Source organism: Benincasa hispida, chromosome 1 (assembly GCF_009727055.1).
Source record: "Benincasa hispida cultivar B227 chromosome 1, ASM972705v1, whole genome shotgun sequence".
Classification (NCBI taxonomy): Eukaryota; Viridiplantae; Streptophyta; class Magnoliopsida; order Cucurbitales; family Cucurbitaceae; genus Benincasa; species Benincasa hispida.
Genome location: NC_052349.1, coordinates 84,062,844 through 84,077,871, shown reverse-complemented (window position 1 = coordinate 84,077,871; position 15,028 = coordinate 84,062,844).

Below are 15,028 nucleotides of genomic sequence, written 5' to 3'. Positions count from 1 at the left end.
ACTTAATTTCAACGAGTTTTGAGGCCTTTTTTGTAATTTCGGTACCTCCTGGTCCATATTTCGAATTCATGTTTTATCATTCTTTTATGGACCTATTGAAAGCCCAATAACACCTCGCTGCGCTGACTAGATAAATCGTAAATTTAGAGATTTCATTCGAAAAAAAATATTTTTACATAACAAATCATGTTGGACTATGTTTCATAAATGTCTTTAAACTTAAATTTTTTCATAGAAGACTTTTAGTGTTAATTTTAAACTTAAACAGCAATTAGATGATAATCAGATAATAATCACAAAGTACCTAGTATCAAATAACAACTATATGCAATTGCACATTTTTAACTAGGAGGACATTTTGGTCATCCGTCTATTTCAATTGGGTTAGGTTTGTTAATTTTGTCATTCCTACAATTTTCGATTTTGAGTTATTCCGTGAGGAGCTTTTAGCTTTAATTTTGACCAATTTAACCTTTTTACTATTATTTCAAAATCTCTAAAATATTTAATTTTTTTTCCACATAATTTCCAATTTTTTTAATACAATTAGGGTAGGTGGAATTGAACTACAGACTTCGTGGTTATTAACACATTTCTATATCAGTTGGTAATTGAGTTATGCTCGTTTTGGTCATTATTTTCAAATTTTAACTTTTTTAAAATTACTTTTTTTTTACGAATTTTCCAAATCAAGTAGAGCTGATTTGGTGATTTAAAAAGTCTAAAATTTAAATCATAATTGTTGCGGTGTATACCCTAAAGTCTCATAGTTATATGTTATCTGAAATAACGGTTGATTATTTTATATGCTATTATCCATTAAAGAATGATCCAAGGTTATTTTATGAAACTTGAACAGTATGTGGTAGACATATAGATGCATCATATTCAAATAATAACCTAAATGGTCTATAGTATATGGATAAGGTTAAACGATTAGGATCACATCATTTATAACACTTTACAACTATTGTAATAATTACAAAGTAGGTTGTATCTGTAATGTCACTAGGATAAGACAAACGAGTGGAGGATATCCTATACAAAGAGTCTGTATAAGACCGAACCACAAAATGATTAGTCTCTCTTCATAACATTGTTAATTGAATAAATTAACATTTCATAGGATGACCATAAGTGACTCAGCCTTAATCCTAAGTGAGTTGTAAACTCTTGTCTATGAGGGCAATCCTTTAATCTATATGGGTGAAAGTGGCAAGGTTTGCCGACTCAATAAGCCTACCATTTTGGGGATTGGTCCGAGTAGGGAGCTAGGAACATAGCTACACAAGATGGAATTCATTCCTTCTCGTCTTTAGGGTAAGTAGGTGAATTGCTCCCTTAAAAGATGATTTTAGGTCTTGAACATTAAGGCCTCACCCTCTCACTGGTCCGAGAGGGATTAGTTTATAGATGGACTATAAATTATTTGTTCGTTAGAGAGATCGGTGGTATTTAGGGAGTTAGATGTAACTATAGGGTAAAAAAGTAATTTGATCCAGTTGTAGTTACAAGCGATTTGTGAATGGTCGACTTACTATTGATTGGTTATATCCATGGACGTAGAAATATATCTACGGTGTGAAAACTGCAGTTATGGATCTTGAAGGAATGGAATTCCTTTTCGGGTGTATGTGAACGTCGTGCAATCTTAATTCAATTTGAAACCACGAAAATAATCAAGAAATACATATAGATTTGCAACAGGATAAACAACAAAATTAATCCTATAAACATGCTTTCTAATTTGAGAGGACGAGAAGTAGAAATTACTCACCCTTGTAGAAATTTCTTCTTCACGTAAATCCTCTCCAAGCCTTGAACCCAACACAGCACGAACATTGGAACTTTTCCAGTAAACACAAACACTACAATAACAAACCTCTAGACATTGCCACAAAATTACCTTACTATTCTCCAACAAGGAATGAAGTTGTGGGACTTTTTTAGAGTTTTATGAGAGGGAAATTGAATGCAGAGAAGATTAGAGAATATTTTGAAAGGGAGTCTTTTTGGAAAGCACGTTTGTTGTTATTCCTGTCCAATTATGTATTCAAAATACAAATAAAGAAGGGATGAGGAAAGAAGTTACATAACTCCCTCCACGTGAAGACAAAAAAATAACTCCTCTGTAATAGGGAGTTATTAAATTAATATAACAATAATAATAATAGTAATAATAATTAAAATAATAATAATAATAATAATATAATTAATTAAGCAACCATTAATTAATGGTAGATTTTCAAAAATATAAAAATAAGGAAAACTATTTACACAAAATAGCAAAATTTTAATCTCATTTGATAGAGGCCGATAGAAGTCTATCAATATCTATTAGTATTTTATTTTATTTTTTGTTATTTTTGTAAATAGTTTGACATTTTTTCTATATATGAAATTTTTCCTTAATTAATTATCTACATATTATGCATCCTAATCAAATTAAATGCAACTCTCCCTTATAACATATAGTTTTAATATGAATCTTATTTATATTAATTTTAACCTATAGTGTTTATATAAATCTTATTCATATAAATAATATTTTAATCTTATTCAAATATTTATCTCTCACATATTAAATAGTTTTAATTATGAGTCATATTTATAATTACCTATATACTATAATGTGTCGAAATACATTATACTTTATATTAATCACATTAATATAATCAACACTTTTAATTTTTTTCAGATAATTTAAACAATTAAAATTATTCCAAAAACAATTATTCCTTGTGTTTATCCTTAATGAGCTAGCAAGAGGACCTCATGGACCTACAGATTAGAAGCTCCAATAATATGAGATTAATTAATTAAGAAAATCTCATAGACCTACAAATTAGAAGCTCCAATGATGTGAGATTAATTAATTAAACTCCTTAATTAAATTAATCAATATTCACTAACTATCAGTTATTCCACTAAAGACCGACAACTGCACTCTTCGCATTATAGATATATATCTATGTCCATGGATATAACCAATCAATAGTAAGTTGACTCTTGATGCGTTGTAAATGTGATGCGATTATGATGTATGTTTGCGGTGATGAGTTATGCGTTGCACATGCAAGTTTTCCTAGTAAAGCCCAAGTATAAATCTCACTAGGTTTCCTGGTAAGTCCAGGGTCGAACATAGGGACTACTGAGTTACTATGCGACAGTGAATTTGATTCCTTTGTGGTGACAAAAACAAATAAGTTGGTTGGTATTTTGTTTAAGTGTAAATCCTATGCGACAGGTTCGAGTAAAGAGTTGACGAAATCGAGAATTACAATGAGTATGCAATGAACGGGTTGAGAAAGAATTTAGCTAACACTTCCTAAGATTGCGTTCAAGTTATGCGATCATGCTACACACACAACGACAACATGCCATCTCTCAATGCAAATGCCATAGTTCCTAATTCTAGGACGCATGCAACATATACGATAATGTCGATAGGACTTATGTCTAAGCATCTATTCTTGTCTATGTGATGATGAATGATGCACACATACACAAGGTGACCGCATACTATCATATCCTACTTCTAGGGTGCATGCGATGCATAAAAGCAAACAGAACTTATGTCTAAGTTTCTATCTCTTGCTTATGCGGTTCTAATCTGACTCTCTCAAGCCTAGATTCTTTCTTTAGACTACTCTCTCAAATATCTCTAAAGGTGAATGACGCATACATAAGACAAGATGATCGCATAAAGTGAAGATCTTAGGTCATGCTAGCTAAGTATTTCTCAATCCATTTGGTAATTCAGCTACTCATGCGAATTGTGGAGAGATTGAATAGATATTGAAATGAGAATTCCATTTTCTATAAATAAAGTGCAAAATACAAAATAACAATGGAAAGTAGGGATAAGAAGCCTGGTAGCAATGTTTTGCTTCCCGTGGCTTTTACACTGTCTTTTCACTCCAACGCTACCCAGAAAAATATCCTTGTTTTCGCAAGTGTTGACTCTCTCTTCTTTTATAGCACTTCCCGGCAGTCTTTCGAGCTATCCAGGAATGTCGCGTTTTCTTCTCTTTGCTCGTCTCCGCCTTCTAAGTATAAGAATAACTACAGACTAACGACTTATCTACTTTGTATCTGATCTAACTTGTTATCTGGCAAACTCCTTTAACGATGGTCGCTTTCGGTATTTATAGAGCTCAAGGTGAAGAAGCTTTTCTCTCTAATGATTGCAATGATGGGAGGTCATTAAATCTTTTGCTCTGATGTGCCGATTAATGGTCACCGAAAAGTTGAATGTACTTGCTACAGTGTGTCGTTAACGGCTTGTCAACTAAATTCGGATTCGACCGTCATCAGCTTTCCATCCTATCATGATTTATTATGCTTTCGCCTTGATGCGCCATCTTTATGCGGCCACCTTCTTGAGCAACTTCTCGCGAGCGCATATGATCGCATGACTTTGCGATCGCAATCTTTCAATGCGTGCGGACGCTAAATTCCTTGGATCACAATTTTACTTGCGCCAACACATTTTTCCTGCACAAAATAAGTAAATTAGCTGCTTTTATGCGATGGGCGCATGCGATCGCAATATGCTCAGTTTAACGTTTTTGGACATGATTTTGTATCCCGTGCATGCAACATGTTGGGTTGATTCCTCTTAGGTCTGCTAGTGTCCATCCTATTGCTTTTATGTACTTCATATTTTCTTGTTCTTCTTGTAGCGCAGAGAAAATTATCACTGACAAAGTTTCATTTTTCCCCAGGAAAACATACTTCAGATGACTTGGCAGAGTCTTTAATTCTACGGTAGGTGGTTGTTCCAAGGATGGTTTTTGTGCTTTTCTCTCTTCATTCAAATTCACCTTTTCTTCTTTGTTCGTTGTTTCCATGATCACATTGTAGGTTTCTACGGATGCAGTCGCATCCTCTCTTTCATCTTCTTCTTTGGACTCCTCTTCTTCATTACAACTGGGTTCATTGTCAGAATCGGATAGGTCTTCATCTTCTGGATACTTTATGGCTTTAATGATATCAAACCTAAGCTTCTTCCCATTTACACTCAACGTAATCTCTCCCTTGTACACATCAATTTAAGCGCAACCAATAGATAAAAATGGTCATCCCAATATGATAGGAACATTTTTGTCCGCTTCGTAGTCGAGAATGATGAAGTCTGCCGATAGAACGAATTTGTCAATTGAGACCAGGATATCCTTCAACTTTCCCTCTGGGTGAACTAGGGACCTGTCCGCTAGCTGGAGAGTCACCGTCGTGGGCGTCAGTTGCCCCAAATTCAACTGTTTGAAAATCGAAAGGGGCATTAGATTTATATTGGCCCCAAGATCACAAAGCATTTGACCTATATATATCTCGCCAATTGAGCAAGGTATTGTGAAACGTCCGGGGTCGCGCATCTTCAGTGGAATTATGATGTTTGACTTTTGCGTTAATGCCACCGTTGCGAACTTTCCTGTACTCCTGTTCTTTGTCACCATGTCCTTAAAAAACTTAGCATATTTTGGCATTTGTTTTATCACTTCTGTGAAAGGGATGTTGATGTGTAGCTGTTTTAACATCTCCATGAAATGATGACACTGCGCTTCATTATTTTGCTTCTTCTTAAGTCTTTTCGGGAATGATGGTAGCTTTACCTTCACGGTTTCTTGTTCCATAGGTTTAAAAGTGGACGCCACTTCCAATTCTGTCGTCTCATTTTCTTCTGGTTCATCCTATGTCAATGGGGTCTTGGATTCCATCGCAACTGGAGTAGTCCTACTTGGCTCCGTCTTCTCTTTCCCTATTATCTTTCCACTTCGCAAAGTCACGACTTGACATTGCTTCTTTCTTGTGTTCCCTGGGTTGCGAGGAAGCTCAGTTGAACTCGGCAACGCCCCTTGCGGTCTATTTTTCAGTTTGCTCACAATCTGTCCTATTTGGATTTTGAGATTGCAGATTGAAGCCGCCTGATTCTGGAGCACCGTCTCATTCTTTTCTATGTACTGCTTTAATAGGCTCTCCAGGGAAGAAGATGACGGCGCTTGTGAGCTGCTAGTTTGATTTTGCGATTGGTCGTTTGTTCATGGGAAAAATCCTTGTGGCCCTTCTTTTTGTGCCATGGGTTGATAACTTTGTTGATTATTTTTCCACGCAAAATTGGGGTGATTTCTCCACCTGGGGTTGTAAGTGTTAGAGAAAAGATTGTTCTTTATGAAGTATACAAATTGCGGGTTCCTTGGACATTCTTCCATCGGATGTGCTTCTCCACAAGAGGCACAACTTGTGCTCTCTGATTAATTGTGTTAACCTGCCCTCTTTGCGTTCATGGGCTATTGATTGCGATGCCCTGTATCAGATTCATCATCGCATTCATTTGATTTTGTAGGGATGAGATGGCCCCATTGTTTGCGTCTGATGGAACACGAGACATACGCAGCGGGATAAGGATCTAATTACACACTAATTGTTTTTAATTAAAAAGAAATAAGCATGCAAATGAAGGAAAAACAGTAAATTAATATGGATAGAAAAAACCATGCAACAATTGCATGAAACAAATCCATAAAAACCCAACACCTAGAATCCACTATCTAAGTGGGCTTAATGTCTCCACTATAAGCCAACACCTAGCCCACTATTTTGTTAGTGGAATTATCCAACAAAAGTTTGGATTTTCCCACTAACTTTAGTCAAAGGGCAAAATAGTCATTTTGTCAAAGTCAAACTTTGACCAAAAAGTCAACATTTTGACTTTTTATGATTTCCCGTGTTGACTAATTTTGACCTCCCGAGCATGATTTCACATCTCATTTCTCGAAATTTAAATCACATTTAAATATAAGGCCAGTCAAAGTTTGACTTTTTCAAAGTCAAAGTCAACTCTTTGACTTTTACATCTTTGACCATTTCCATTATTTCCGAGCTTCTGAATATGAACGTATTCATTTTCTTGATATTTAATCACATTTAAATATTAAAGCTATATCTCTAAACTAAAAACCGACCATTATATCACATATACTTATCAGTTTTCTCTCTCTTCACCTAATTCGAACAATTCGAATTATTCTATCATACTGTTCTAAGTTTATTCCATATGAGCTAGTAGAGGAACCTAATGGATCTATAGTCATGGCTCCAACGATCCGAGATTAGCCAGCTAAACTCTTTAAACGGAGCTAATCAACATTCGTTAACTAACGGGTCATTCCACTATAGTTTCCGTATGCACTCCCTCACTATAGATATTATTTATGTCCATTTGATATAACTATGATTTAGAAGCTAATCCTTCACAGGTTGTTCGTAATCTCGGCTGGGTCATAAAAAACCGTTTTACCCCCAAGACTACATCTTGTTCCTTAAGTTCTACTGATCCTCTAATGAATAATTGGTTTAAGGTCCACCTATAAACTGAACCCCTCTCGAGCCAAGGAGAGGGTGGGGCCCTTTGTTGAAGACCTAGATTCAGTACTAAGGGAACAACCTATTACTATCCCTATAACGGGTAGGAGTGAATTTCTTCTTGCACCTCTGTTCCCAACTATCCACCTGATCTTACCCCTTAAATAGAGGCTTATTAGGCCAGCGATAATGAGCTGCCCTCATCTATGCAGATCTAAGGATAATTCTGAGTGAATAGGAGTTCATAGTTAGCTCAGGATTAAGATTAGTTACCTAGGTCATCAATTAACGAAATAGTCAATTTTTTTTACATAAAACGACATTTAGAACGTAAAAAGTGACTATTTCATGGTTCAGTCTTATGTAAACTCTTTACATAGGATGCCCCACTTTCATGTCTCCATATGAACGATTTAGGATCACCTCGTTGTACTACTACAAAATGGGCCGCTCCCCGAATAAGGCGCCCAACCTTATTCATATACTATAGACCATTTTGGCTATATTTGAACTTGATCCACATTTATGTCACTACATAAGTTCAAACTACATTAAATAGCCTTAGGACCTTAGTTTATTGGATTCAAGATTGTAATTTCAATAACAACTTTATCGAAAAAAAAAAACAGAATATGGTTTATTAATTTACAAACGACGAGTTTTAGGACATAAAATCCAACAGCGTCACCCTTCTCGAATTTTTAATCGTTGATCGCTTTCGCGCTAATCTTCGTGATTCTTCGAAATGCAATCAAGAATATTTTTAGCCTTATCATACGTTTTTTTGAGCAGACCTCCAGCTGTTGTCGCATTGGTAGCCGTCTATGATGCAGGGTTCAAATCGTGATAAAATATCTCCATCTGAAGATAGTCAGGTAAGCCATTGTGCGGACAATCTCGCACCAGTCTCTTAAACCTTGCCCAGGCATCGCTGAGCGATTCGTCAATGTCCTGTTCAAAATTGTAATCAACTTCCTCCTTCTTGCGTTCTCGGTACGGGGGAAGTATTTCTTCATGAACTTCTTTACTACTTGTTCCCACGAAGTTATCTCCCCTGGTTCGAGAGAATAGACCCATTTCCTTGCCTGATCGCATAGTGAAAATGGGAACAACGTTAGTCGAACTTTTTCAGCTGAGATGTTTGGGAACACAAAAGTATTGCAGATTTCGATGAAACTCCGGAGATAGGCGTGCGGATTCTCGCCACACCTTCCACCAAACTGTCCAACCGTCTGAATCATCTGCAACATAACCGGCTTCATCTCAAACCTCGATCCATCTAGAGCTAGCCTCATGATTCCTGTGGAGAAATCATAGATGTTGGGCAACGCAGAGTCCCGGATGGGTCTATTTCGGTCGTTAGTCAGGAGAATGAGGTTTGCCATGATATTGTTCGCGTTTGCTACTTTTTCTTCTGGTTGTTCTGCCATTCTAGGATTTCTCTCTTGTTTTTGTCGGCGGTTGTCTCTCTGTTTTCTTAAGAATGTTCTTTCAATCTCTGGGTCGTAGTTGGGCTCAGGAACGTGTCCTTCGCTCATGCGACACCTGCCTCTTCCCTTACCAGAGGATGACAGTGCACAGAGGTCGAAAGCTGCAAAGAAAATAAAAAAGTTACTGTTAGCGCAATATGTACTGCCATAATCCCCGACAACGGCGCCAAAAACTTAATGCGTTGTAAATGTGATGCGATTATGATGTATGTTTGCGGTGATGAGTTATGCGTTGCACATGCAAGTTTCCTATAAAACTCAAGTATAAATCTCACTAGGTTTCTTGGTAAGTCTAAGATCGAACACAGGGACTACTGAGTTACTATGCGACAGTGAATTTGATTCCTTTGCAGTGACAAAAACAATAAGTTGGTTGGTATTTTGTTTAAGTATAAATCCTATGCGAACGGGTTCGAGTAAATAGTTGACGAAATTGAGAATTACAATGAGTATGCGATGAACGGGTTGAGAAGGGATTTAGCTAACACTTCCTAAGATTGCATTCAAGTTATGTGATCATGCTACACACACAACAATAGCATGCCATCTCTCAATGCAAATGTCATAGTTCCTAATTCTAGGACGCATGCGATGTATACGATAATGTCGATAGGACTTATGTCTAAGCCTCTATTCTTGTCTATGTGATGATGAATGATGCACACATACACAAGGTGACTGCATACTATCATATCCTACTTCCAGGGTGCATGCGATGCATAATAGTAAATAGAACTTATGTCTAAATTTCTATCTCTTGCTTATGCAGTTCTAATCTGATTCTCTCAAGCCTAGATTCTTTCTTTAGACTACTCTCTCAAGTATCTCTAAAGGTGAATGACGCATACATAAGACAAGATGATCGCATAAAGTGAAGATCTTAGGTCATGCTAGCTAAGTACTTCTCAACCCATTTGGAAATTTAGCTACTCATGTGAATTGTGGAGAGATTGAACATATATTGAAATGAGAATTCCATTTTCTATAAATAAAGTGCAGAATACGAAACAACAATGGAAAGTAGGGATAAGAAGCCTGGTAGCAATGTCTTGCTTCCCGTGGCTTTTACACTTTTTTCACTCTAACGCTGCCCAGAAGAATATCCTTGCTTTCGCAAGTGTCAACCCTCTCTCCTTTTATAGCGCTTCCCGACAGTCTTTCGAGCTGTCCAGGAATGTCCCCTCGGTGTCTTCTTCTCTTTGCTCGCCTCCGCCTTCTAAGTATAAGAATAACTACAGATAATGGCTTATCTACTTTGTATCTGATCTAACTTGTTATCTAGCGAACTCCTTTAACGATGGTGGCATTCGGTATTTATAGAGCTCAAGGTGAAGAAGCTTTTCTCTCTAATGATTGCAATGATGGGAGGTCATTAAATCTTCTACTATGATGTACCGATTAATGGTCATCGAAAAGTTGAGTATACTTGTTGTGTCGTTAACAGCTTGTCAACTAAATTTGGATTCGACGGTCATTAGCTTTCCGTCCCTTCATGATTTATTATACTTTCACCTTGATGCGCTGTCTTTATACGGCCACCTTCTTGAGCAACTTCTCGTGAGCGCATATGATTGCATGACTTTGTGTCACAATCTTTCAATGCACGCGGACGAAGAATTCCTTGGATCGCAATTTTACTTACGCCAACGCATTTTTCCTGCACAAAACAAGTAAATTAGCTGCTTTTATACGATGGGCACATGCGATCGCAATATGCTCAGTTTAACGCTTTTGGACATGATTTTGTATATTTTTACCGTCGCATTCCCTCATTGTTTTACTTATTTGCGCTGTAATAACGTGCATTTCTGCCCGTTATCAACTCTTTACAAATTTCTCGTAACTACAACTGGGTCAAATTACTATTTTACCCCTAGTTACATCTAACTTCTTAAGTACCACAAATCCCTCTAATGAATAATTAGTTAAAATCCAGCTATAAACTAGACCCCTCTCTGGCCAGTGAGAGGGTGAGGCACCTTATTGTTCAAGATCGAGAATTAACTCTTGACGAAATAATTCATCTACTTACCCCGAAGACGGGAAGGATTGAATTCCATCTTGTGTAGTTGTGTTCCCAACTCCCTATTCAAATGAATCACCAAAAAGGCAAGTTTATTGAGTTGACGAATCTGACAACTCTCACTCATACAGATCAAAGGATTGCCCTCATGGACCGGAGTTCACAACTCACTCAAGGTTAAGGTCAAGTTACCTTTGGTCATCCTAGTGAAATGTAAGTCTCTTTAAGTGATGGTATTATAAAGAGAGACTAATCATTTTGTGGTCTGATCTTATACGAACTCTTTATACAAGATACATCCACTCACATGTATCCACACGAATGATCAGGATCAGATCATTTGTAACATTTTACAACAATTGTAAAAATTACAAAGAGGGTCGTATCCTTAGTGTTACCAGGATAAGATACCCAGCTTTATCCATATACTATAGATTGTTCAGGTTACTACTTAAACATGATCCACTTATATGTCAACTACATACATGTTTTAGTAACATAAAATAATATTGAATTTTAGTTTATTGGATTGGGTTAATACAAACTAAATGTCAAAATTGTTGAGTTTTATATCCTAAAACTTGTTGATAGTAAATGTAAATAATTAACCGTCATTAATAAAGAGCTATTAATGTTATCTCAATAAGTGTTATTGATTGTGTTGTATTTATTTTGTCTTATTAACATTGAAATCCAATCAACTAACATTTTGGGTTGTCTTATGAGTCTTAAATAGTATGTAGAGACATATGGGGATCAATGTTCAAGATATAACTTGAATAGTCTATAGTATAAGGATAAGGTTGGATACGTTATCCTGGTGACACTATGGATGTGACCTACTTTGTGTTCGATATAAATGCAATGATCAAACGCGTTCATGTAGAAGATATGCGAGTGGAGGTATCCTATTCAATGAGTTTGCGTAAGACCGGGTCACAAAATAGTAACCACTAGATGTAACTCCGTTGACTAGTTAGGTTCCTATTTTAATAAGATGACCTAGGCAACTTAGCCTTAATCTTGAGAATATTATGAACTTTTGTTCACGAGGGATTGTCCTTTGATTTGTATGGGTGGGAGTGGCCGATTTTTCAACTCAATATGCCTATCATTTTGGGGACAAGATTGAGGAGGGAGCTGAGAACATAATTATACAAGATGGATTTCACTCATTCTCGACTTCAAGGTAAGTAGATGAGTGTTCCCTTAAATGGTGTCTTTGCAACTTGAACAAAGGGCCTTATCATCTCTCTGTTTAATGGTTGGACTATAAACAAGTTGTTCATTAGAGGAGCACTGGTACTTAAAGATATAAAAGTAACTCAGGGGTAAATGGTAATTTGACCTAGCTAGTGTTACGAATACTTGTGAAGGACTAGCTTGTTGTTATTGGTCTATATCCGTGGACACAGTAATATATCCACAGTGAGAATAATGCAACTGTAGGTCTTTAGTGGAGTGTACCCACAATTAACGAACATTGATGGAATTAGTTAATGAGTTTAGCTAATTGATCTCATGTCGTTGGAGCTTCTAGTTTGTAGGTCAATTAGGTCCCCTTCCTAGCTCATTGATAACAGGAAGAAATGCACGTTATTACAGCGCAAAGTTATAAAACAATAAAGTATTGCGATGGTAAAAATATACAAAATTGCATCCAAAAGCATTAAATTTATAACATTGCGATCGCATGTGTCCATCGCATTAAAAATAGCTAATTTATGTATTTTGTACAGAAAATGCGTTGGCACGAGGCGGAATTGCGATCCAAAGAAATTAACGTCCGAGCGCATTAAGAGATTGCGACCGCAAGGCTATGCGATCGTTTGCGTTCGCGAAAATCTACTCAAGAAGGTGGCCGCATAGAGCCGGCACATCAAGGTGAAAGCTTAATAAATCACGATGGGATAGAAAGCTGATGACGATCGATTCCGAATTAAGTTGACAAGCCGTTAACGAACACTATAGCAACTACACTCAACTTTTCGGTGACAATTATTCGGCGCATCAGATAGAGAATTAATGACATCCCATCAGTGCAATCATTTGAGAGAAAAAGCTCTTCACCCTGAAGCTCTATAAATACCGAAGGTCACCTTTATTGAAGAAGTTTTGCTGAGTTCGGTTTTTCATTCCAGCTGAGCCATATAGAAGATAGTTAGCCTTTGTTTTTAGTTTCCTTATACTTAGAAGGCGGAAGAGAGAGAAGGGAAAAGACGTCGGAAGATCGTCCTGGTTAGCTCGAGAGAGTTCTAGAGAGCGTGAAAAATAGAGAGAGGGCCAACTCTTGTGAGAGCAAGAATATCTTTTGAGCAGGTAGAGAAGAACGGTGTAAAAGCCTATGGAAACAAGAAATTGCTACCAGGCTCTTTATATTAATTTCACATTATCATTCTGTATTTCGATTTCATATATAGAATGGAACTTGCATTTCTACATCTGTTCACTCTCTTTACAATACGTATGAGTAACTAAACTTTCGAATGGGTTGAGAAGTACTTAGCTAGCATGACCTAGGATCTTCATTGCATGCGATCATCTTGTCTTATGTTGCGTCCATCACCCCTTTAGAGCTACTCGAGAGAGAGTCTAAAGAAAGAACCTAAAACTTGAGAGAGCTAGGTTAGAATCTAGACTTGAGAAAGCAAGATTAGATCTGCATAAGCAGGAGATAGAGACTTAGAGATAAGCTCTGTTTGCCAACATGCATCACATGCACCATAAAGATAGATTATGGTAGTATGCGGTCGCATTGTGTATGTGTGTGTCATTTGTCATCGCATAGACAAGAATAGAGGCTTAGATGTAAGTCCTATAGACATCATCGCATACATCGCATGCGTTCTAAAACGATAAGCCATAGCATTTGCATTGAGAGATGACTTGTTGTTGTATGTATGTAGCATGATCGCATAACATGAACGCAATCCTAAAAAGTGTTAGCTAAATCCCTTCTCAACCTGTTCCCCTACATACTCATCACATCTTTTGTATTATTAACTCTTTTCTCAACTCCGCCGCATAAACTTTATACTTCAAACAACATACCAACCAATGCATTGTTTTACTTGTTACCGCAAAGTAATCAAAAACTACCATCGCATATTGTTCCTTAGTCCCTGTGTTCGACCCTAGACTTACCAGGCAACTCAGTAGGATTTATACTTGGATATTGCTGAGAAAACTTGCATGCACAACGCATATTCCACCATCGCATTCTACACCATTATTTCATCGTATTAAACACGCATCAAGTTTTTGGCACCGTTGTCGGGGAACTACGGTAATACATTGTGCTAACGGTAATTTTTTTTTATTTTCTTTGCAGCTTTCAATCTCTGGCGAATTACAACCCAGAGACTAAAATAGCGTTCCGACGAAGATTGAGAAACAAACGCCAACAACAACAAGATAGAACTCCAAGAATGGCAAAACAACCAGAAGAGAGGGCCGCAAACGCAAATAATATAATGGCCAACCCCATCCTCCTGGCGAATGACCGCAATAGACCCATTCGGGACTATGCATCATCCAACCTATATGATTTCTCCCCAAGAATCATGAGACCAGCTCTGGATGGATCGAGGTTTGAAATGAAACCAATTATGTTGCAGATGATTCAAAAACGGTCGGACAATTTGGTGGAAGGCGTGGCGAGGATCCGCATGCCTATCTCCGGAGTTATATTGAAATCTGCAACACTTTTGTGTTCCCAAATATCTCTGCTGAGGAGGTTCGACTAACGTTGTTCCCATTTTCCTTATGCGATCAAGCAAAAAAATGGGCTTATTCTCTCGAACCAAGGGAGATAACATCGTGGGAACAAGTAGTGAAAAAGTTCATGAAGAAATACTTCCCTCCAACAGAGAACGCAAGAAGGAGGAAGTTAATTACGAATTTTGAACAGGAAATTGATGAATCGCTCAGTGATGCCTGGGCGAGGTTTAAGAGACTAGTGCGAGATTATTCGCACAATGGCTTACCTGACTGTCTCCAAATGGAAATCTTTTATCACGATTTGAACCCTGCATCGTAGACGACTGCCAATGCGGCAGCAGCTGGTGGTCTGCTCGATAAGACATATGACGAGGTGAAAAATATACTTGATCGCATTTCCAAAAATCACGAGGACTAGAGAGAACGATCA